Raw genomic sequence first — 24141 nt, 5'->3', positions numbered from 1 at the left:
AATTATCGTAGATATAATAAGTTTTAAAAATCAGATACTGTTAAGTCCTCTCTGTTCTTAATCAAAACTGTTTTGGCTATTCCAGGTTCTTTGCATTTCCTCTGAGATTTTAAAACCAGCTTGCCACTTTCTACAAATAGCCAGCTGGGATTCTGACTAGGATCTGTATCTTTAGAGCAGCAGTCACCAACCTTTCGGACCTCACGGACCACTGGTTGGCAATTGCTACTTTAGAGAAAATTGACAATAATGTGTCTTCCAATCCTTGAACACCTATCTCTTCATTTAGGTTTTCCTTAATTTCTCTAAGTAATATTTTATAGCTTCCTGTGTATAATTCTTACATGATTTTATGAAATGTATCCTTAAGTATTGAATATTTTTATTTTGTTCATTTGATAGTATATAGAAATGTAATAATTTCCACTGTGGCAACCATTGAGCAGCAGCCATGGCTCTGCACTACCCCATGGCTATGGGCCTCAACAAGGGTCACTAGGTGACCAATAACGTGAGCAAGCTGAGGTACAGTCACTGCCATGGGTGCCTCACCAAGCACACCAAGTTCATGCAGGACATGATCTGAGAGGTGTGCGGCTTTGCCTCCTATGAGCAGCAAACCACAGAACTGCTCAAGGTCTCTTAAGGACAAGAGGGCCCTAAAATTCATCAAGCAAATGGTGGGGACACACATCTATGTCAAGGGAAAGAGAAAAGAGCTGAGCAATGTCCTTGTAATCATGAGGAAGACAGCAAGCAAGAAGGACTGAGCCCCATCCCCTGATAATAAAATCTGTCCACAAAAGAAAAAGGAAATATAATTGACTCTTCTACATTGATATTGTATGCTGCAACTTTGCTGAGTGCACTTAATTGTTCTAGTCGCTTTTAAAAAGTAATTATAGATAACCACATCATCTGTGAATAAAGAGTTTTACTTCTTCCCCTCCAATCTGGATGCCTTTTACTTTTCTTATTTTACTGCACTGGCTAGAAACTCCAGTACAATACTGATTAGAAGTGGTGACAGGTGGACATCTTCCCTTGTTCCTGATCTGAGACAAAAGGATTGTTTTTCAACATTAAATATGATTTCAGATATTGGATTTTCATAATATTCTTTATTGGGATGAGGAAGTTCCCTTCTACTTCTAATTTGTTGAAACTTTTCATCAGCAAAGAATGTTGAATTTTGTTAAATGCTTTTTCTGCACTTACTAAGTAGATTATTAGGTGTACCAGATAATAATGTGGATTTTTTTTCAATAGAGTTACACATATGTTGATATATATGTGCTTTGATATGTATGCTATTTTGTTGTATTGACAGAAAGCTTTATAACTTCATATGTCAAATTTGCTGAAGGTATTAATATCATAGATATTTATACACTTAAAAATGTCAAATTTCATGCCAAAAAAACATTTGTGGAAAGTTATAATTCATTACTTTATTTCGAAGAAAAGTGCTGCTGAATACTTCGGGAAGCTTATGGTGAACATGCTTCATCTCAAGATGAACGCTACTTTAAACGCTTTAAAAATGATGATTTCGATGTGAAAGACAAAGAACGTCCAGGTCAACCAAAAAAGTTTGAGGAACAACAATTACAAGCATTATTGGATGAAGATGTCAAACTAAAAAACAACTTGCAGAAAGATTAAACGTTGCTCAGCAAACAATTTTTAATCGTTTATAAGCAATGGGGAAGATTTTAAAGGAAGGAAAATGGTGCCTCATCAATTGAACAAAAGACAAATGGAAAACAGAAAAGTCATCAGTAAAATGTTGCTTCAACAGCACAAATTGTGACTGGTGATAAAAAGTGGATTTTGAGAATCCCAAATGCACAAAATCATGGGTTGATCCAGGTCAACCATCAACAGCAACTGCCAGGCCAAATCGCTTCTGAAAAAAGACAATGCTCACCGAAACTGGTATGGCTCAGTGGATAGAGCATCAGCCTGAGGACTGAAAGGTCCCAGGTTCGATTCTGGTCAAGGGCATGTACCTTGGTTGTGGGCATATCCCCAGTAGGGGGTGTGCAAGAGGCAGCAGATCAATGATTCTCTCTCATCGATATTTCTAACTCTCTATCCCTCTCTCTTCCTCTCTGCAAAATATATTAAAAAAAAAAAAAAAAAAAAAAGACAATGCTCTGCATTTGGTGGGATCAGGAAGGTGTGGTGTATTATAAGCTTCTAACACCAGGCAAAATCGTGAATACTGATCGCTACCAACAAAAAACAGTCAATTTGAACCATGCTTTCATTATAAAATGACCAGAATGTGCCAGAAGACATGGCAAAGTAATTTTGTTTCATGATGACACACCATCACACATTTCAAAGCCAGTTAAAGACACATTAAAAGATCTTGCCTGGGAATTATTAACCCACCCGATGTATTCACCTTGCTCCTTCAGATTACCACTTGTTCTGATCGATGGCATACACACTTTCTGAGCAGCACTTCAAAACACATGAAGAAGTGGAAAATTGGGTCTCTGAATGGTTTTCCCTCAAAACATGAAAAGTTCTATTAGGATGGTATCCACATATTACCTGAAAGATGTGGAAATGTGTAGCTAGCGATAAACATTACTTTAAATAAAGCACTTGATGTTTCTCTTGAAATTATCGTGTTTTCTTTTATTACAAAATCCACATTAACCAGTACACCTAGGTTATTTTTTTCTTGTGATCTTTGTTATTTTGTGTCTCTTAAGGAATTTGTCCATTTCATCTAAGTATCTAATGCATTGGCATAAATTAATTCATATAATCCTCTAATTTAGCCTTTTAATAACTTAAATTTGCAGTTTAACCAATTGCATTTAATCCCAATATTGATAATTTGTGTCTTCCCCTTTTCCTAATCCAACAGGCTATTTAGGATTATCAGTTTTATTGGTCTTCTCAAAAAGCCAGCTTTTGATTTCATTGACTTTATTATTTCCTGTTTTCTATTTCAATGGTTTTGACTTTTTAACTCATTTTTTTCTGATTACTTTGGGCTAAATTATTTTTTTTCTCATTTCTTAAGGTGGAAGCTGAGGACACTAATTTGCAACCTTATTTCTCTAATTCAGTACTATAAAATTTTCTCTGAGCACTTATATATTGCTATATCCCACAAATTGCATATCGTTTTCATTTTCAATGAAATGAAATGAAATCAAGTACAATGTATATTCTAAATTAATCTTTGATGTTTTCTTCTTTGACCCATGAGTTTCTTAAAAGTGCATTCGTGTCTAAATATTTAGGGGTTTTCAGATATGTTTCTGCAATTTTTAATTTAATTTTCTTTGGGTCAGATGACATACTTTTTACGATTTAAGTAATTTTAAATTTATTGACATTATTTTCTAGACCATAATGTGGTCCATATTAGTAAATGTTCTGTGTGCAAATGAATAGAATGTACATTCTGCTGTTTTGGGTAGGATGTCATGTAAATGTCAATTAGTTGATAGTGTTACTTAAATCTAAATTACTGTTGGGGTTTTTTTGTTTTGTTTTTTTCTACTTGTTCTTTAAATTTAGAGGAAAGGTACTGAAATCTCCAGTTATAATTGTGGATCTATTTCTCCTTTCAGTTCTATCAGTTTCTGATTGATGTATTTTGAAGCTCTGTTATTAGGTACAAAAATACTTAGAGCATTCAATTCCACTTGAATTGCCACTTTATCATGAAATGACTCTTTATTCCTGGTAATAATCTTCACTCTAAAACCTAGTTTGCCTGAAATTAATATACTTATTCCAACTTTCTTAATTAGTACTAGGCATGGAATGTTCTTTTCCAACCTTTTATTTTTGCCTATTTGTAACATCTTAAAATAAATTTATCTATGTATTTACAAATATGTTTTTATTTCACAGAGAGAGAAAATAATGGGGGGGGGGGGGGAGAGAAAAACATTGATGGGCCACCTCCCACAATCACCCTGACCAGGAATCCATTCGGTAACCTGGGTATTTGCTCAGACTGGAAATTGAACTGGTGACCTGTCAGTGTATAGGATGATGCTCAACCCACTGAAACACATTGGCCAGGGTAGCCTATTTGTATCTTAATATGCTAAAAGGTTTCTTGTAGACAGTATACAGTTGAATCTTGCTTTTGAGTCTTGCTTTTTTAACCATCTACTAAGCTCTGCCTTTTAACTGAGTTGCTTAGACTTTTTATAGTTAATGCGATTATTGATAGAGCATAAATCTAAAATCTTGGCCATTTGTTTTCTATTTGTCACATCTGTTCTTTACCTTTTCACTTAAAAAAAAAAAAAAATCTCTGACCTTATAGTTTTTATAACATTGGAAATTTGGGGCCATTGCATCTTCAAAAACTCCCCCCTTTACAAAACTACAATTATATGTATACTAGAGGCCTGGAGCACAAAACTTGTACACAGGGAGGGTCCCTAGGCCTGGCTAGAAATCAGGGCCAATTGGGGCCTTCCAGCTACTGGCCGGGGCCTTCCTTCATTCCATGCTACCCCCTGGTGGTCAGTGCACATCACAGCGAGCAATTGAACTTGGGGTCTCCCATCAAACTACCAATGGGACACTTTGCATATTAGCCTTTTATACATATAAAGTCACCTGAAATTGTCTAACAGCTCATTAATGCTTTATTCATTTAAAAAATATGTTTTTATTGATTTCAGAGAGAGGAAGGAAGAGGGAGAGATAGAAACATCAATGATGAGAATCACTGAGGATTGAGCCCAAAACCCAGGCATGTGCTCTGACTGGAAATTGAACCGTGACCTCTTGTTTCATGGGTTAATACTCAACCACTGAGTCACACCAGCCAGGCTTATTCATTTTTTCCTAGTCTTTATTTCCTGTCTGAATTTATCTTGCACAGGTTGTATTGCTATGGCTTCAAGTTTACTGATGTTTTTTCTTGCACTAATTTGCTGTAAAGCCCATGTAGTATATTTTTCATTTCACACATTGCAATTTTCATCTCTAGATGTCCACTCTGGGTGTTTTAACTATATTTCATAACTATTTAACACTCTCAATCTTCCCTTTACTTTCTTGAACATATGGAAAATAGTCTAGCCTTGCCAGGATGGCTCAGTGGTTGCTGTTTATTTCCTATTGACCTATGAACCAGGTCATGGTTCAATTACTGGTTAGGGCACCTGCCTAGGATGTGGGTTCAATTCCCAATGTGGGGCATGCAAGAGGCAGCTGATCAATGATTCTCTCTAATCATTGATATTCCTCTCTCTCTCTCCTCCTTCTTCCTTCCTCTCTAAAATCAATAAAAATGTATTTTTAAAAAGAAAATAGTCAAAATTATTTTAATGTTTTTGTTCACTAATTCTATCATCTGTATCATGTCTGGGTTTCTTTCTTTTCTTTTCTTTTTTATTTAATTTTCCTACTTATGGGTTGTATTTTTCCTGTGTCATTCCAAGTCTTATCTTTTGACCAGGGGCCAAATGTAAATTTTACCTTAGTGAGTGCTAAATATTTTCACATAAATCTAAATATTGTTTTGTTTTAGGATGCAGTTACTTGGAAACAACATGATCCAGTTTGAGGCCTGTTTTAAACTTTGTTAGAAGGAATCAGAGTAGTTTTTTATTTAGGGCTTCATTTGCCCCCTTGCTGAGGCAATGCCCTTCTGAGGACTCTCCCCAATATCCTGACTTATGAGGTTTTTCCTCTTTGGCTGGTGGGAACATAAACTATTCTCAAACATGATAAAAAAAAAAATCAGGGTTTGTTCCCTCTAGTTCTTTTGGGTGGTTCTTTCTCAGCTTTGGGTACTTCCACGCAGCCCATGCACTAAGTCCTTATCTGAAGACTTGCTGCAGACCTGTGGAGTTGTCTCCTGCAGCTCTCTTCTCCGAACTGTAGCCACCTTGGTCTCCCTGGACTCCAGCTCTGTCTTCTCAACTCAAGAAGACTGATGGACTCTGCCTGGATTCCACCTCTTCACACGCAGCCAGGAAACTCTCCAGGCATTGAGTGCAGATAATTACAGGGTTCACCAGTGTCTTCCTGCTTTCTTGGGGATCACTGTCCTATGTTGCCTATTGTTCAGTGTTTACAACTTCACTTTTTTGCCCTTGGGGCTTTTGTTTGTTATATGATTACAGCCAAGAGAGTAAATCCAATCTGTTATTCCATCTTGACTGGGAGCACAAGCCCATGAGTACATTTTTAAGCCTGTAAAAAGACACAACTATTATGGATGGAGTTCCAAGTGGGAAAAAGCATCTGACAAAATAAGCACTGTTTAGAAAAATTTTAACAGTCTAAAATATGAAGGGTAGAGTTTTCCCATGGCATTACAAAAGTCAAAGCCTATAACTGATGACAATAAATCTCTCCCCTAAATGGCAAGTACGTTATTTTAAAAAGAGCAATCAAATTATGTTTTTATTCATAATTCTGAATTTATGAATAATGGCAGTATCTCCTCTTTCCTTTAACCTATATAAAAAGTATTATGTTAGCCCGGTTGACGTGGCTCAGAGGTTGAGCAATGAACCAGGAGGTCACGTTTCGATTCCTGATCAGGGCATATGCCTAGGTTGTGGGCTCAGTCCCTAGTGTGGGGCGTGCAGGAGGCAGCCAATTAATGATTCTCTCTCATCACTGATGTTTCTACCCCTCTCTTCCTCTCCATTCCTCTCTGAAATAAAGATACATGAAAAGGTGATTTTTTCAAACCTTATAAAAAGTTAAAATTGGTATTTTATGTTTCTAAAGGCCATTAATAAATATACCATAAATTTTTTAAAAATGTAAATTAAAAACTTTTTCCCTTTTTTTGATTAATTCAACTGAACAATATATGGTGAAAATCATCTTAGTAGTTCTTTTTTTAAAAAAAACTGAGTTTTTAAAAATATATTTTTAATTGATTTCAGAGAGAAAGGTAGAGGGAAAGAGAGAGAAACATCAATGATGAGAGTATCATTGATCGGCTGCCTCCTGCACACCACGCCCCCAACCCAGGCATAAGCCCTTGACCAGAATCAAACGGGGGACCCTTCAGTCCACAGGCTTACGCTCTATCCACTGAGCCAAACTGGCCAGTGCCATCTTAGTAGTTCTTGAACTACTAAGTTGGCTTGTGGCAGGCATGTTATAAAGTTGGCTGTGGTTGACAACTGGTATTAATGGTCTTGTCTTTTTTTTTTTTTTTTTTTTTTTTGTATTAATGGTCTTTAGCAGGTCTATAACATTTGCTTTTGTTTTGGAACAAATCTCAAATGGACACCTATAATATGCAAATCCTATGAAGTATTTAAATATACTGGATTGTAACATTGCTTAAACTAGAAAAAGAAACACCCCAAACTATTTAGAACATAGACACACTCTATAGTAGCACTTACAAAGAACATATAACTCTGGCTGCTATGGCTCACTGGTTAGAGCATAAGCCCACGTACCAAAGGATCTCGGGTTCGATTCCCAGTCAAGAGCACATACCTCATTTGCAGGTTCACTACCTGGCCCCCTATTATGGTGCACGCAGGAAACAACCAGTCAATGCTTCTAACCTTTCTCTCCCTCCCTCCCTTCCTCCCTCCCTCCCTCTCTCTCTCTCTCTCCACTCTCTAAAAATTGAATTTCTTCAAGTCTCAAGTCTTTTCATTTGTGTGCGGCCCTTCTCCAAAACCTGAACCCTGAATTGGAACTCTTTCCTCGCGGGTCGTGGGAGATTCCTACAAAGATTAACAACATCAAAAAACATACGAATAGCAGTCTGTCACCAAGCCACATGCTGGCTTCTCTCTGTGCCCATTTAAACTTCTAAAAAAAAAAAAAAAAAAAAAAAAAAAAAAAAATATATATATATATATATATATATATATATATATATATATATATATATATATATATATATTTCTCTATTGATTTCAGAGAGAAGAGAGGAGAGAGAGATAGAAACATCAATGGTGAGAGAATCCTTGATGGGCTGCCTTCTGCATACTCCTACTGGGGATCAAGCCCGAAACCCAGGCATGTGCCCTTGCCTGAAATCGAACCTGGAATGCTTCAGTCTGCAGGCTGACGCTCTATCCACTGAGCCAAGGCGGCTAGGGCCCATTTAAACTTTTAACTAGCCCTACCACCACCTGCAGGTCTCTGACCTTAAATAGCACATGCTTCTTAAGAAAAGAGCTATACAGATGCAAAGAAATTGACAGAACACAATGAGGTCAGAGAAGGCAGTAAAGAGCTCTGCTTGCATGACTTCCTTTCCCCTTTGAAAATCACTTTCCACCAAAGTGGCTTATGTGGCTCAGACTGCAGTGTCTGGATCCTTGCTTTCAAGCTACTCAACCATTCATGCCAAATTTTCATCTATGGAAATATCTGAGAAAAGTCCCAAGCTAGGGTGTGAGGGAGGGCTTTTAATGTAATGTGTTTGAGAAGGGAGGGAAGAAACTAAAGGAAACTCATTGGAGAGAGAAATAATTCAAAGAGCTGAGTGTTAAATCTGAGACTGGCTCATTCTAACCATGACATTATACCCCAGCTCCTCACCTTCATACACTCTTCCTGGAAAGTTAGGTAACTGGTTTTTAGCTATAGATCTAAGGTCTGCCTCTTGAATTAAAAAATTATTCTATTAGCCAAAACTTAAGTTACATTTTTAAAATTATAAATACAATATATTAGAGGAATTTGGGGAGGTAAGGAAAAACATTCATCATAATCCAAATATTATAATTTAGGGGTACATTTTTAAAAATAGGCTTTATTTTTTACAACTTTGGGTTCACAGCCAAATTGAATAAAGTACCAAAAGAGCCTTGAAAAGAACAAAGCTGGGAGGACTCACACTTCAGGGTTCCAAAACTTACTGAAGAGCTACAGTAATCAAGTCAGTGTGGTACTAGGTTAAGGGTAAACACATAGAACCAATGTAAAAGATTTGAAAACTGAGAAATAAATTCTTAAGACTTATGGCCAAGACAATTCAATTGGGGTGGGGGGGAGTCTTTTCAATGAATGATGCTGGGACAAATGGATTTCTATTATATAATACATGCCAAAGCTTACAAAATTAGACAACCTTCCTCACACCATATATAAAAAGTATTTCAAAATGGATCAAAAACCTCAAATTCCTACAAGAAAACACAGGGTAAATTTAATTAACCTTTAATCAGGCAATAGTTTCTTGTATGAAACTGAAAAACACAAGCAACAGTGAAAAAAAAAAAGGTAAATTAGACACGAAAATTTAACACTTTTGTGATTCAAAGAACACCATCAAGAAAGTTAAAACACACACAAGATGGAAAAAATTTTTTGCAAATCATCTGATAAGATTGTATCTAGAACATATTAAGAACTCCTACAACTCAATAAAAAGACACCCCAATTTAAAAATGAGCAAAGGCTTCAAGCGGATATTTCTCCAAAGAAGATATACAAATGACCACACATGAAAAGAAGCTCAACATCATCAGCCATTAGGGAAATGGAAATGAAAGCCACAGTGAGATAACACTCCATACCCCAAAACACATAATAACAAGTACTAACAAAGATTGGAGAAAATGGAACCTTCACGCATTGCTAGGAGGAATATAAAATGGTGCAGCTGCTTTGGAAAACTTAGTCTGGCAGTTCTTCTTAAACAGTTACTATTTAACCAACAATTCAAGAAAAAAATGTTCATACAAAAATTTGTGCATGAGTATTCATAACAGCATTATTTATAACTAGAGGCCCGATGCATGAATTCATGCACAGGTGGGGTCTTTCTGGCTGGCCTACCCTGATCAGGACTGATCAATCAGGGCTGGGCTGGTGTGTGTGTGTGTGTGTGGTGGGGGGAGAGGAGGTGAGGGCACCACAGGAGGTTGGCTGGCCAGCCCCATCCCCATTGGGCCGGTTGGCAGGCACATGCACGTCAGAGTGACCGGTGGTTCCAGTTGCTTGGTTTTTATATAGATAGATAGCCAAGGAGTAGAAATAACTCAAATGTCTATTAATGAATGAATAAATAAAATGTAATAAATCCAAACAATGGAATGTTATTCAGCAATGAAAAGCAATTAAATAAATATTATTCTGAATGAAAGCCAGACACAAAATGACATGTACTGCATAATTCCACTATATGAAATATCCAAAATAAGCAAATCCATCAAGACAGAAAGTAGAGTGGTGGTTGCGTAGGGTTATGGGGGAACAGGTAGTGACTGCTAATGGGTATGAGTACTTTTTTGTGTTGATAAAATGTTCTGAAATAGGATATTGGTAACAGTTGTAAAACTCTGTGACTATACTGGAAACCACAGACTTATAAACTTTACAGAAGTGAATATTGTTATAAAAATTATTCTACTGAATAGATGGAGCATAAAATTCATGATACATATCACTTTCAATTTATTTATTCTACGTAACACTACTGTGAACATTTTGTACCCAAGCTTTTATCATATCATATAATTAAGAAGTATGGATTCTTCAAACAATCTGCTTCAATGGGAATCCTGATTTGACAACATAGTAGGTGTGTAATTTTGGGTAAACCACTTAATTTCCCCATCTATAACATGAGGTTAACAGTATTTACACCTCTTGGGAGTCTGAGGATTAAATTAAATAATGGATGTAAAGAGCTTTGCATGGTGCTCTCACATAAATAGTAAACTTACAACATTAGCAACATTATAATTGTCATTATAGTTTGTATTATTTTCTTATGATTTTCAGAAGTGTCACTGTGTCAAAAACATGAATATTTATGTATCTGAATACATTTTGCCAAACTACATTTTGAAATGTGATACCAATAGTAAGCATGAGAACCAGAGTAACCATGCCATCATCAACATTATGCCCTAGTAAATTCATTAAATTAACAGATGTCCCACTTTGTCCACTTTGGCTGCTTTTGGTCCAGATTTCACATTCAGTACATGTTCGTGGTGTGCAGGGTTCATAGAATAATTAGAAAACCATTGGTTTTCAAGCTTCTGGGAGCTACAATGAAAAGTGAAATGAGTAAGACTAAGGATTTGGCATGAAGTAGGCAAAGAAAAATTTTAATTTAAGATCACTATGATTAAGTATAAGAGAGCTACAGAGTATAAGGGTAGAAAAAAGATGGCAGTGTTTGAGCTAGTTCTTGAAGGATGGGCATAATTTCAACCGGCAAGGGTGTGGCAAGAGTAAAATCAAAGCTGGTTAAAAGAACGCAACATGTTCCAAGACTCCATGGCTTGAGTACTAAGTGGCCAGGGAAGGGAATGGTGAGAGAACAAGGCACAGGGCACTCTCAGAGCACAAAGAGGACCCTCTAAAACAGAGCCAATGACCCTGTGAGCTGAGGGGGAGGGTTTCCTCACAGGGTAAACAGTATGCAGAAAGACAGACACCAAAACATGAATCATCATGACCTATCCAGGGAACTGCACGTAATCCAATTTGGCTAAAGTGAAGGGTCCATGCGGGAAGGAGGCCGATGATGCTAAATAAATAGGCTGAGGCCTGACTATGAAGACGTTGTGTGCCAAAATAAACCATTTGAACTTTATTCTAAAGGAAATAGAGAACTAACTGAAGCATTTTTAAGAAAAGAAGTGACAACCAGACTGTCTTAAAATTTTTTGCTCTGGCAACACTCCAACAACTTCCCATCTTCCACAGAATAAAATCCAAAGTCCTTCTTATGTTTAAAACCCTAAGTTGGTCAGTGGCCATCTCTAAAGTCATTTCCTATTGCTCCTCTCACTCACCCTGCTTTTGCTGCCCTGACCTTGCAGTATGCCCCTCCACAGGGCTTGTGCATTTGCTGTTCCTTCTGCCTGGAACACTTCCCTCAGATAGCCCCACAGTTCGCTCCCTCGACCCCTTTCAGGTCTCTGTTCAAATACATCCTCCTCGAGAGTCCTCTCCTATTCCATGATATAAAAAGAGCAAGAATTACAGCAATTAGCCCTACCATTTTTTCCCTTCACTTATCAACTGCACATATTTATATTAGGTCTAGTAATAATTAATGTCGTTTTCTAATACTTTTTTTAAAATCGAATTTATTTAAACAATACAACAAAATTTAATCAACAATATAGTTGCCGTTGTTTTCTACTACTTGTGCCCAAGGCTCAGGAAGCATTTTAATCCCTCTGTTGTAAAATTCTTGTGATTTTGATGCAAAAAATTCGGTCAATGCATTTTTGAGGCATTCTTCATTATTAAATTTTTTTTCAAGCAGAAAGTTTTGCAAAGAACGAAACAAATGGTAATCGGAAGGGGCAATATCAGGCGAATATGCAGGTTGAGGGAGAACTTCCCATTCCAACTGGCGCAGTTTTTCAGCAGTGATTCTTGCAGTATGTGGTCGTGCGTTATCGTGGTGAAGAATTACGCCCTTCCGATTAATCAGCGCGGGTTCTTTTTCTCTTAAAGCTTGGACTAACCTTTCCAATTGGGCACTATACACTGCACTTGTAATGGTTTGGTTAGATGGTAAAAGTTCATAATGAAGAATTCCTTTAAAATTCCACCAAACACACAACATCACTTTTTTCGCATGCAAGTCAGGTTTTGGCGTGGGCTGCGGAGCCTCATTTTTGTCCAACCATTGAGGCTGCCTTTTCAAATTAACATACAGCACCCACTTTTCATCTCCGGTAACAATTTGCTCTAAAAACGGCAAACGGTTTTGACGAGAGAGGAGTGAACTGCAAATTGTGACTCTTTGATTACGGTTGTTGTCGGTCAACTCATGAGGAACCCATTTTCCAAACTTTTGGACTTTGCCAAGTGCACGCAATTGATTGGAAATTGTTTTTTGTGAACAATTTAAAGTTGTCACAAGCTCTTGTTGGGTAATTTGAGGATTTTGCACCCAAAGAGCTTGAAGAGCTTCTTGATCAAAATTGGACACACGGCCTCGACCACTCTTGTCATCTAACGAAAAATTTCCCTCGCGAAATTTCTCAAACCAACGCTGGCATTTTCTGGTGCTAACTGCATCTTGACCAAGAGCACTACAGATGTTTTTTGCAGCCTCACTTGCTTTTCTTCCTAATTGGAACTCGTAAAGCATGCAGTGTCGAATATGCTCTTCATCCGCCATCTTCTTAGCCCTAGTTTTGCAACAAAAACCAAACCAAACACAAACTTTTTCAAGCAAAACTTGTTAATTGCACTTCACACGTTCTGTAGATACCACGTGTTTGAAGGTTATGTCAATACAAGTCAACGCCAAGCAAGATTTTAAACGAATGTTTAAAAACGACATTAATTATTACTAGACCCGATATTTGTCTACTGCCTGCACCTCCTTACCATAATGTAAGTTTCATGATAGATTCAATAACCATGATGTAGAAACTATTATTTCCAGATGGCAAAATTAAAGAGCATAACATTCCAGTGAGCAGTGAAACAAGTAGACTGTTTCCTAGGCCTGCACTTTTACCACTTCACATGCTGACTCTCAGTAGTGTTGCAAGTTCTTAACTTTGATTCTAGATTGATCCTGTGAATACTCGCCATTCTAAAAAGCACCAAGATAGTAAAAACTCTAACTTCACACTATGTCCTTGTAAAAAGATATGGATTCATTTGTTATTAGCCAAGTTTCAAAAGCCAGGACACGTTTTTTAAATGATCAATTAAAATACACAAGGTATCTGAACTTTTATCTATCAAACATTGAGTTGTAACTTTTCATTTTTAATTTTTATTTACTGATTTGAGAGAGAGCGAGGGAGGAAGGGAGAAAGAGAGAAACATCAATTTGTTGTTCTACTTATTTATGCATTCTTGTATGTGCCCTGACCAGAGATCAAACCTGCAACCTTGACATATTGGGACAATGCTCTAACGTAGGGGTGTCGAACTCAATCAGAGAAGGGGCCAAAATCTAAAATCCAGCCTAAATCGCAGGCCGAATGGTTTACTGAACAGTCATAAACTGTCATTGTGATGGAAACGCAGCGGAGTGCAGTGATGACAGCGCGGTGCAGGCCACATTGCAAGGCCTGGTGGGACGGATTTGGCCCGCGGGCCTTGTGTTTGACACATGTGCTCTAACGGTTTCAGTGATCAGCAAATTCATTAGTCAACAAATATCAACAGTACAACGATTGAAATTTCTTTTGAGAGCCAAATTTTTTAAACTTAAAACTTCTTCTAACGCCACTTCTTCAAAATAAACTTGCCCAATGCCGTGGTATTTTGTGAAAGAGCCACACTAAAGGGGCCAAAGAGCCGCATGTGGCTCGCAAGCTGCCATTTGCCGACCACGGGGCTAACAAACTGAGCTACCTGGCCAGGGCCAACTTTTCTTTGTTTAAGACCCGGAGAACTAAAACAAGCTGAAAAGATTTTATGTAATCAGAAGGAACATAGCATGTGACACCAAAACCATTCTTCCAAAATGCTTTTTCAAGTAAATATTCAACTGCAGGAATAAAATTAAGTCCATTTTAAAAAGAACCCATCAAAATTTTCTGAGGTATCACTACCAAAGGAAGAACATGATGTTTTCCAGTAGAAACCATGTAGCCCAATAAATGCAGTAAAAGAATGAAAGTGAGGTCTCAGTAAGTCTCTCTCGGTTCTTTTCCTACTCAGATTATTAATTTCTTCTTTCACTGATTAGTCTTTCATTTCTTATCTCATTACTGAGGACCCCCTTTACAAGATGCAGTTCTCAATGAACAATTCCCTGTCAACCACTTCTTGCCAGAACTCATTCACTCTTAATTTCAACTACTACCTATCTCTGTTAGGATAACTCCCCAAGTTACTTACACTTTCTCCCTTTTCCCTTCTCCAATTTTTTTTTTTTTTTTACTAATCCTCACTGGAGAATATTTTTCCACTCCTTTTTTAGTTAGAGTGGGAGGAGGGATGAGAGAGAGGGAGGGAGGAACATCGATGTGAAACACACTGACTGGTGCAAAGAGTGAACCCATGACCCTTCAGTGCTCAGGTTGACACTCAAACCACTGAGCAACACCAGTCAGACAACATCACTAGGTTTTTTAAAGAAAATCAGGTTTTTTCAAAATTGGCTCCTTCTATACCCACTTCATTATCTGTATTATCTGACTATTCTCCTAAGTTTACAACTTTAATCTAATTTTCTCCATTTAATCAACAGGACCTGCCAACTGTTCATTGTGTTTCTAATTCCACAGTTCTAACCACATTCTGAGTTTTCTTCATCTCCTTCCTGAACTCTCACAGTTCTCCACTGACATGCCTACTCCCAGCCTATTCACTCACTTCCATTCATTCCATACGTACTGCCAGCAGACCTCTCATGTAGTACACTCCCCACCTGAAGGACTTTAAATGGTTCCCAGCACAACAAATCCAGGCTTCTCAAAGCAGCACTCGGGGTCTTCTAGCACTTCAGACTGTCACTAGTTATGTTAAACATTCTAGGAAACAAGCCCCTAGATTCCATATCTGAATCTACAGGGAATATAGTCCACCATCTTCACTAGATTTCAAGTAATTACATCAGACAATGGGAATATATATGACTAAACCTGCTGTCTTCGGAACATCTCAATTACCATGAGAAAGATCCATTTTCAAAAGTTGAACCCTTCCAAAATGAAAGTGTGCACAGTTACCAGAAAATAACACCCCATATCCTTAGAGGGTACAAAGTGGTAAAATATTTTTAAGGTGAATTTGCCAATATTTATCAAAAGGTTAAGTACAAGCTTCCTTTAGCTGGCAATACTACTTCCAGGAAATTACCTGTAGATATTCTCATAGAAGTGTGAGAATTAACAAGTGACCTTTTCTGTCAAATAAGGGAGTTTAGGCAGCTGCCATTTTGGCTCCATGACTTGCAGCTCCCCTTGGACCAACATTTTGAATTGGCAAAGGTCAACTCCTCCCTTTAAATGAGTCAATTGTGCAGGATTGTGTGAGCCTAAGCTCTTCCAATCAAGAGTAAGGGACAGATCATGTGTGTCAAGAATAAAAACCTAACAGACTGTCGCTCAGTGGCCTGTGCTCCCAGACCATATGCATGTGCTCCCAGACCATATGCATGTGCTCCCAGACCTTCTGCAGAAGTAAAGATATTTGCCTTAGGCAAAGGACCTAAATAGACACTTTAAAAGGGATATACAGATGGCCAAGAGACATATGAAAACATTCTCAAAATCACTGATCATCCAAGAGATGCAAATCAAAACGACAATGAGGTACCATTTCACACCTGTCAGAATGGCTATCAACAAATCAACAAATGACAAGTGCTGGGGAGGATGTGGAGAAAATAGAGCCCTCATGTACCGCTGATGGGATTGCAGACTGATGCAGTCACTGTGGAAGATAGTATGGAGCTTCCTCAAAAAATTAAAAAGGGAACTCCAATTTGACCTAATAAATCCCACTTCTAGAAATATATTCCAAGAAACCAGAAACAACAATCAAAAAGGATATATGCACCCCTATGTTCACAGCAGCACATTTTACAGTAGCTAAGATTTGGAAACAGCCTAAATACCCATCAGCAGATGAGTGGATTAAAAAACTGTGGTACATCTACACGAGGGAATACTATGATGCTGTAAAAGGAAGGAACTCTTACCATTTACAACAGCATAGATGCACCTGGAGAACATTATGCTGAACAAATAAGCCAGTTGGAGAAAGGTAAATATCACATGATCTCACTCATTTGTGGAATATAATGAACAACATAAACTGATGAACAAAAATAGAGCCAGAGTCATAGAAGCATCAAACAGACCATCTAACCTATGAGGGAAGACAATGGAGGAGGGTAAGAGATCAACCAAAGGACTTGTATGCAAGCATATGAGCATAACCAGTAGGGGGTAAAGGCATGTGCTGGGGGGTGGGAGTGGCCTGGGAGAGGTCAATAGGGCAAAAAGGAGACTTATGTAATGGTCACCCACCAGCAAAATTGTATTCAGAAGAATATTCAACACAACATTGTTATAAGAGTTTTTAAAAATGGGACACAATTGAAATTTCTTTACAGGGTTATTATAATGTACTCCCATAGGGAATATTATACAAAAATTAAAAATAAAGAAGCGGCTGTATATTAATTGAGATGAAAAGATGTTTAAGAATGGTATAAAGGGGAGAGCATCTTATAGAATAGAATGTACATTATTCTGTGTCAAGAAATTTCATTTATCCCTAGCTGGTTTGGCTGTGGATACAGCATTGGCCCAAGGATTGAAGGTGTCCCAGGTTTGATTCAGGTCAAGGGCACATGCCTAAGTTGCAGGCTCCATCCCCAGTAAGGGGTGTGCAGGAGGCAGCTTGATCAATGATTCATTATTTTTTTTTAAGGCTTTTAGGCTCATTTTATTTTATTTTATTTATATTTTATTGATTTTTTTACAGAGAGGAAGGGAGAAGGATAGAGAGCTAGAAACATCGATGAGAGAGAAACATCGACTAGCTACCTCTTGCACAACCCCTACTAGGGATGTGCCTGCAACTAATGTACATGCCCTTGACCGGAATCAAATCTGGGACCTTTCAGTCCACAGACCGACGCTCTATCCACTGAGCCAAACCGGTTTCGGCTCTCTCTCATTATTGATCTTTCTCTCCCTCTTCCTTTCTCTCTGAAATCAATAAATATATATATATATTTTAAAAAGCATGGTCTTAAAAAAAAAAAAGGAAAATGCATTTACATTTGTAAATGCAAGAAAATGTCTAAAAAAAAAACAACAACAACAAAAAAACCAAACCATTAAATCATAGCTAAACTAGAGAATGGGATTCAGGGGAAGAAACAAGGGATTGTCATTTTACGTATATGTTTATGTATGTATCTTTTTAAAAAAAGATAATCAGTTTATTAAATTTTCATTTATGAAAAAGAAAAGGCTAAGCACAGCAAAAGCTCTTAATTTTTTAAATAATTCTTTATTGTTAAAAGTATTACATGTCCCTTTTATTCCCCACCCATTGACCCCCTCCAGCTCACCACTGGCCCTCACCATCCCATTGTCTGAGTCCATGGGCCATGCACATATACATACAAGGTCTTTGGTTAATTACCTCCCACCCATCACCCTCCCTGCCCTCCTTGAGATTCCGCACTGTTCCATGCTCCCATGTCTCTGGATCCACTCTGTTCATTTATTTTGTTACGTAGATTTTACATATGAATGAGATCATGTGATACTTGTCTTTCTCACCATTTTATTTATTTATTTCACTTAGCATGATATTCTCTAGGTCCCTCCATGCTGTCACAAAGGATAAGAGATTCTGCTGAAACCGGTTTGGCTCAATGGATAGAGCGTCAGCTTGGGGACTGAAAGGTCCCGGGTTCGATTCCGGTAAAGGGCATGTACCTTGGTTGCGGGCATATCCCCAGTAGGGAGTGTGCAAGAGGCAGCTGATCGATGACTCTCTCTCATCGATGTTTCTAACTCTCTATTTCTCTCCCTTCCTCTCTGTACAAAATCAATAAAATATATTTTAAAAAACAAACAAACAAACAAAAAACACAAAGGATAAGAGATTCTTTATTACTGCTGCATAGTATTTCATGGTATAAATATACCACAGCTCTTTTATCCACTCATCTACTGATAGATACTTGGGCTGTTTCCAGATCTTAGCTACTGTAAATTGTGCTGCTATGAACATAGGGGTACATACATTCTTTCTGATTGGTATTCAGGGTTTCTTAAGATATTTACATATATAAAAAGGCTAATATGCTAAGTGTCCTTCCCACCATCTGATCAATCGCTATGATGTGCACTGATCACCAGGGGGCAGATGCTCAATACAGGAGCTGCTGAGCTGCAGTGACTTGGCAGGGGCAGTTCTCGGGTGACGCACCCCGAAACCAGAAAGGAGAGAGCCCAATTCCTCATGGAGCTGCACGTTTCCACCTTCATCCATGGGTTATGTTGTTGCTGGGGCACTGTTGGCCCCAAATCTGGTTTACAGCACACCTGTGTTTGTGTTCCACACCCTGTACAACAGCAACTTTGCAGAGTGCCCTCTCCCACTCTAGACCCCTGGGGGGATGTCGGAGAGTCAGTTTCAGCCCGATTCCTGCAGGCCAGGCCAAAGGACCCCACCTACCGGAGGGACCCTGCTCACTCTGCAGATGCCCTTTGAGCCACAGCACCACCCCAGGTGCAGCCACTGGGGGAGGGAGCTCAGGAAGTTGGCTCCAGGACATGTCTGGCCCATTTTGCCCAGTCCCACCTCACACTGCCATCCTTCTTCTAATTAATTTCCCTTCAATGTGCACCAGGTCACTAGTATTCCTACAAGTGGGATCACTGTGTCAAATGACAGTTCCATATTTAATTTTTTGAGGAAACTGACTCACAGGTTGAGAACTGCCAGCAGGATTGCCTAAGACCATCGGAAAACACAGATATTTACATTACAATTCATTAACAGTAGCAAAATTACAGTTATGAAGTAGCAATGAAAATAATTTTATGGTTGGGGGTCAACACAACATGAGGAACTGTATTAAAGGGTTGAGGCATTAGAAAGGTTGAGAACCACTGCACTAGGAGATGTACCCGTAAACATACTGTTGCAAGAGATGTCTGTGATTTTGCTGCCTATTGTTTCTTCTAGGATTTTTATGGCTTCATGACTTATATTTAAGTCTTTTATCTATTTTGAGTTTATTCTTATGTATGGTGTAAGTTGGTGGTCTAGTTTCATTTTTTTGCATGTATCTGTCCAATTTTCCCAACACCATTTATTGAAGAGATTCTCTTGACTCCATTGTATGTTCTTGCCTCCTTTGTCAAATATTGAGCATAATGGCTTGAGTCAATTTCTGGGATCTCTGTTCTGTTCCACTGATCTATATGCCTGTTCTTATGCCAGTACCAGGCTGTTTTGATTACAGTGGCTTTGTAGTGTAAGTTGAAATCTGGTATTGTGATTCCTCTAACTTTGTTCTTCTTAAGGCTCTTAACTTTAGATGAGTATAATTTATCTTGATTGTCCACTGTACAGGAAATATGAGCTATCAAAATGCTTAACAAGAACCTTCTTCATTCACTCAATAGCTATTTATGGAACACTTTAAACTGTATTTCAGGCATTGTGCCTGATGATCATGACATAATGGTAAACAAGCAGGATCTTGTCCCACCTGCCAAACAGGACTTTGGTCTTCAGTTTTCCTGTTTCCCCTGTAAAACCCACTCTGACTCCCCAGGGCTGTGCTCTCATTATACCTATTATAACTATGGTCTTCTAGAAAATAGATATAATTAACAGGATCATTACATCAAACAAAGGCTTTAACATTACTTGTATTTCCTCCATAATTAATTTAAAAAAATTATTAGGAGAAAAAATTGTAGAAAGAATAGTTCAACAAGCACCTCTTCAAATAACTAAGTAAGCTATATATTAAATGCAGTTTAAGGGAATTAACTAAGAACAATCAAAAGCAAACCGAAAAAGAGGTTACAGGAAAGTTTTATTTTCTTTCTTTTTTTTTCTTTCTTTTTTAATTTTCTTTATTGATTATATATGTTTACTAAGTTTTTATAAAATAAATATGTACTACTTAGTAAGAACAAAGTAAAAATTGTCCTTCAAAGAACTAGCTATTGCAACAATAGACCAGCTGCTGGGTAAAGTTAGGCTCCTTACCCCACTATATGAGACCAATTATGGTCTGGCCTTGAGACTCCTTGTTGTATCAGCTCAAAGCCCATTTCCCCTTCTGCTGGAAACATTCTGGGACTTTCCGTTGGGGAATCACGATCCTCACCTCTTAGGGTGGACCCCAAACCCCAATCTCTGCCAGTCAGCACTTTCCATCCTCTTGGCCACCACAATAGTTTAGAGGTGAACAAATGACCCTAACAGATCCAAATCCAAATCAATCTGAAAAGAGAGTAACTTTAATGAGGCTCTAAAACAATTATAGGGAGAAACTAAGATGGCAGCATAGGTAAACACGTAAATTGCAGCCTCGCACAACAATATCAAAAATATTAATACAACTAAAAGACAAAACAGACATCATCCAGAACCACAGGAAAACTGACTGACTGGAAATTCTACAACTAGAAGGAAAGAGAAAACCACAAGGAAAATCAGAGGAGCTGTAAAACCTGAGGTACGGAGACATGGGCGCGTGTGTGGGGAGAGGATGGAGCCAGAGGATGGAGCGGCTGAGTGCCTGGCTGGCGTCCTCCAGTGGGAAGGAGATAAAAGCTCGGACTGTGCTGAACCCCAGTTCCGACTGCACTGAACCCCGACCCAGGCTCATATGAGAGGGGGAGGAAGGGGGGAAATATGGGCTGTAAGGTGGAAACTCAGGGGATGGGCGAAAGGCATAGCTCCGGAGGCGCACACGTGAATGCGTGCAGAGGTGGACTGCTGACTGTGCCGCTGGATTGCCCTAGTGGGAAGGAGACAAAAGCTCCGGACTGTGCTGAACCCCAGCTCCAACCACACTGAACCTCAGTTCTTGACGAGAATCTGGGAATCCAGATTCATTGGGGGACAGACTAGACCAGGGGTGTCGAACTCAATCAGAGAAAGGGCCAAAATCTAAAATCCAGCCTAAATCGCGGGCCGAATGGTTTACTGAACAGTCATAAACTGACAATGTTAACCAGAAATGTGAATTTAAAATGAGTGGAACAATCTTTTCCTTAACAGTGCTGTTAACCAACTCACATGCTATCAAGCAAAACAGTAATATTGGTATCAAGCAAAACAGTAATATTGGAATGTACCTAAAATGCTCATTGTTTTGTTTTCTGGCTAGATGTCTGACACCATTTTCCCCGGATCAATGAGTCAATGTTCGGTTTTATTTCTTGGGCTGTAGCAATCCGCAAAACAGCATGGAGGTTGTCATCGGTAATGCGTGATCTGTGCTTGTTTTTGTTCAGATTCATTATTGAAAACATCTGTTCACAAAGATAGGTGCTCCCGAACATAGATAGAATACGGGCAGCATTAAGTCGGAGCTCTGGCATTGAGTCAGGGGGCAGTAGAGGGTAGAAGTCCTCAATTTCAACATCCTGAAACCTTGATTTCAGGCCACTGTCAGACTGAAGCTCGATTATCTCCATCTGAAGGTGATGGGGCACATTGTTGACATCAACTGTAAAAGGATTGGCAAAGATGTCAAAGCCTGAGTGCTGTGTTCTAAAGTCAGAGAAGCGCCGCTCAAATTCACTTAGTAAACGGCTAACTTTGGTAGCCAGCCGACTGCAAGGAAAAGTACCAGAAATAGTGGTTGAGATACTCAAACAAACGGGAAAGTGGGCAAGATTGTCCTGTTCCAGTTGGGACTTCCATAGTTGAAGTTAACGCTGGAATGCTGTGATCATGTCAGACATCTTCGTGATGACTTGTTTGCGTCCCTGCAGCTTCAGATTCAGTTGGGCGAGATGCTCGCATATGTCACACATCATAGCAAAATCACATAGCCAGGCATCCGGGATCCGACAGTTCAGGCAAGGGCTTTCCTTTACTTTCCATGAAAAGAGCAATTTGTTCTCTGAGCTCAAAAAATCTTTTGAGGACTGCGCTCTTGCTCAGCCATCTTACTTCTGTGTGGTATGGCACGTCTCCATGCTCTGCACCCGCCTCCTGTAAAAACTGCTGGAACTGGCAATGATTCAGGCCACGTGCCCGTATAAAGTTAATAGTTTTAATGACTGTGGTCATTATGTCATTCATGTCCAGAACTTTTCCACACATAGCCTCTTGGTGGATAATGCAATGATAAGTAATCAAGGGTGTGTGGCAGTGACTTTCTTGCACTCTTTCATTAGTCCAACCAAGCCTTTCTTTTCTCCGCACATTGAAGGTGCGCCATCGGTAGTTAGCCCCACCAACTTTTCCCAGGGTAATTTAAAATTATTTATAGATTTCTCAACAGCCTCAAATATATCTCTACCAGTCGTCGTCCCATGCATGGCAGCTACATCCAAAAGTTCCTCAGTGACAGAGAGGTCGGTCTTCGTAGCACGTATAAAGATGGACAGCTGCGCTGTATCAGTGTTGTCTGTGCTTTCATCTATAGCAAGTGAAAAAGCGAGATAACTGCATGCCTGTTCGGCCAGCTGTGATGATAGATTTCCTGAGAGTTCTTGAACTCTATCTGCAATGGTGTTTCTTGACAAACTGACATTTTGAAAACTCTGTATCTGGTCTGGGCATACTTGCTCACACACTTTTAGCATGCATTACTTCAAAAAGGCACCCTCTGAAAAACACCTTGAAGTACGGGCAATTTCTTCAGCCACTATAAAGCTTGCTTTCACTGCAGCATCATTTTTCACTGTAGCCTTTGTAAACATTTGCTGCTGTGATTGTAGTTTGCCTTTTAGTTCTTTAACAATTTTATGCTTTTCTTCCAAAGTATATTTGCCATACTTAACATTATGTTTGGTGTCAAAATGACGACGTATATTGTACTCTTTCATCACTGACACTGTCTCATAACAAATATACACACTGGTTTGCCCTCTCTAAGCACAAACATGTATTCATTTTCCCATTTGTCATTAAATTGTCTGCCTTCACCGTCAACTTTTCTTTTCCTGGACATTTTGGGATCAATATTGGCAGTAAAAGATGTAGTTTATTGGAAATCTGCGTTAGAAGGAAAAAGTTGAAAACTGCACAGGGATAGCTTGATTTGGCAGATGGAGTGGAGAAAAAAAAAGTCAGTCAATAAATGTCTGGCTGGGTACAGATAGCAGATTCTGTTGCGATTTTTATGCCTGCACTTTATGCCAGGAACTGGCAGCTTCTGCTGTGTATTTTTTATGCCCGCACACTCACTCTCTCCTCTGCTCTGCCACCCGCACAACCACATCGGATGCCGGACTATAGGTCACGCCTCCTGAATCTCGCGTGACTTGTTATCTATGCGCATGCGTAATAGATAGCAAGTACAGCGGCCGGCGAGGCGGCCGGCGAGATCACAAGCCTCCTATGTCACCGCGCGTCATTGTGATGGAACGCAGCAGAGTGCAGTGATGACAGCGCAGTGCAGGCCACATTGCAAGGCCTGGCGGGCCGGATTTGGCCCGCGGGCCTTGTGTTTGACATGTGTGGACTAGACTGTCTGGCAGGGGCAAAACTCGAGGTGCCTTTTTATTAGTGGTCCTTGTAGCT

At 39.0% G+C, this 24141-nt stretch overlaps 1 protein-coding gene and 1 pseudogene across 1 annotated transcript in view; one reads left to right on the top strand and one right to left on the bottom strand.

The window, feature by feature from the left end:
• The window catches only part of FKBP5 (FKBP prolyl isomerase 5), a 123102-nt gene that overhangs the window by 78241 nt on the left and 20720 nt on the right, over positions 1–24141 (bottom strand). The window lies entirely within an intron of this gene.
• LOC118705086 lies at positions 395–1077 on the top strand (annotated as a pseudogene).

The sequence above is a fragment of the Pipistrellus kuhlii genome, unplaced genomic scaffold, assembly GCF_014108245.1.
Source record: "Pipistrellus kuhlii isolate mPipKuh1 unplaced genomic scaffold, mPipKuh1.p scaffold_m20_p_5, whole genome shotgun sequence".
In the NCBI taxonomy this organism is placed as follows: Eukaryota; Metazoa; Chordata; class Mammalia; order Chiroptera; family Vespertilionidae; genus Pipistrellus; species Pipistrellus kuhlii.
The sequence above is the reverse complement of the archived record's forward strand: the minus strand, read 5'-3'. Positions and strand labels throughout refer to the sequence as shown.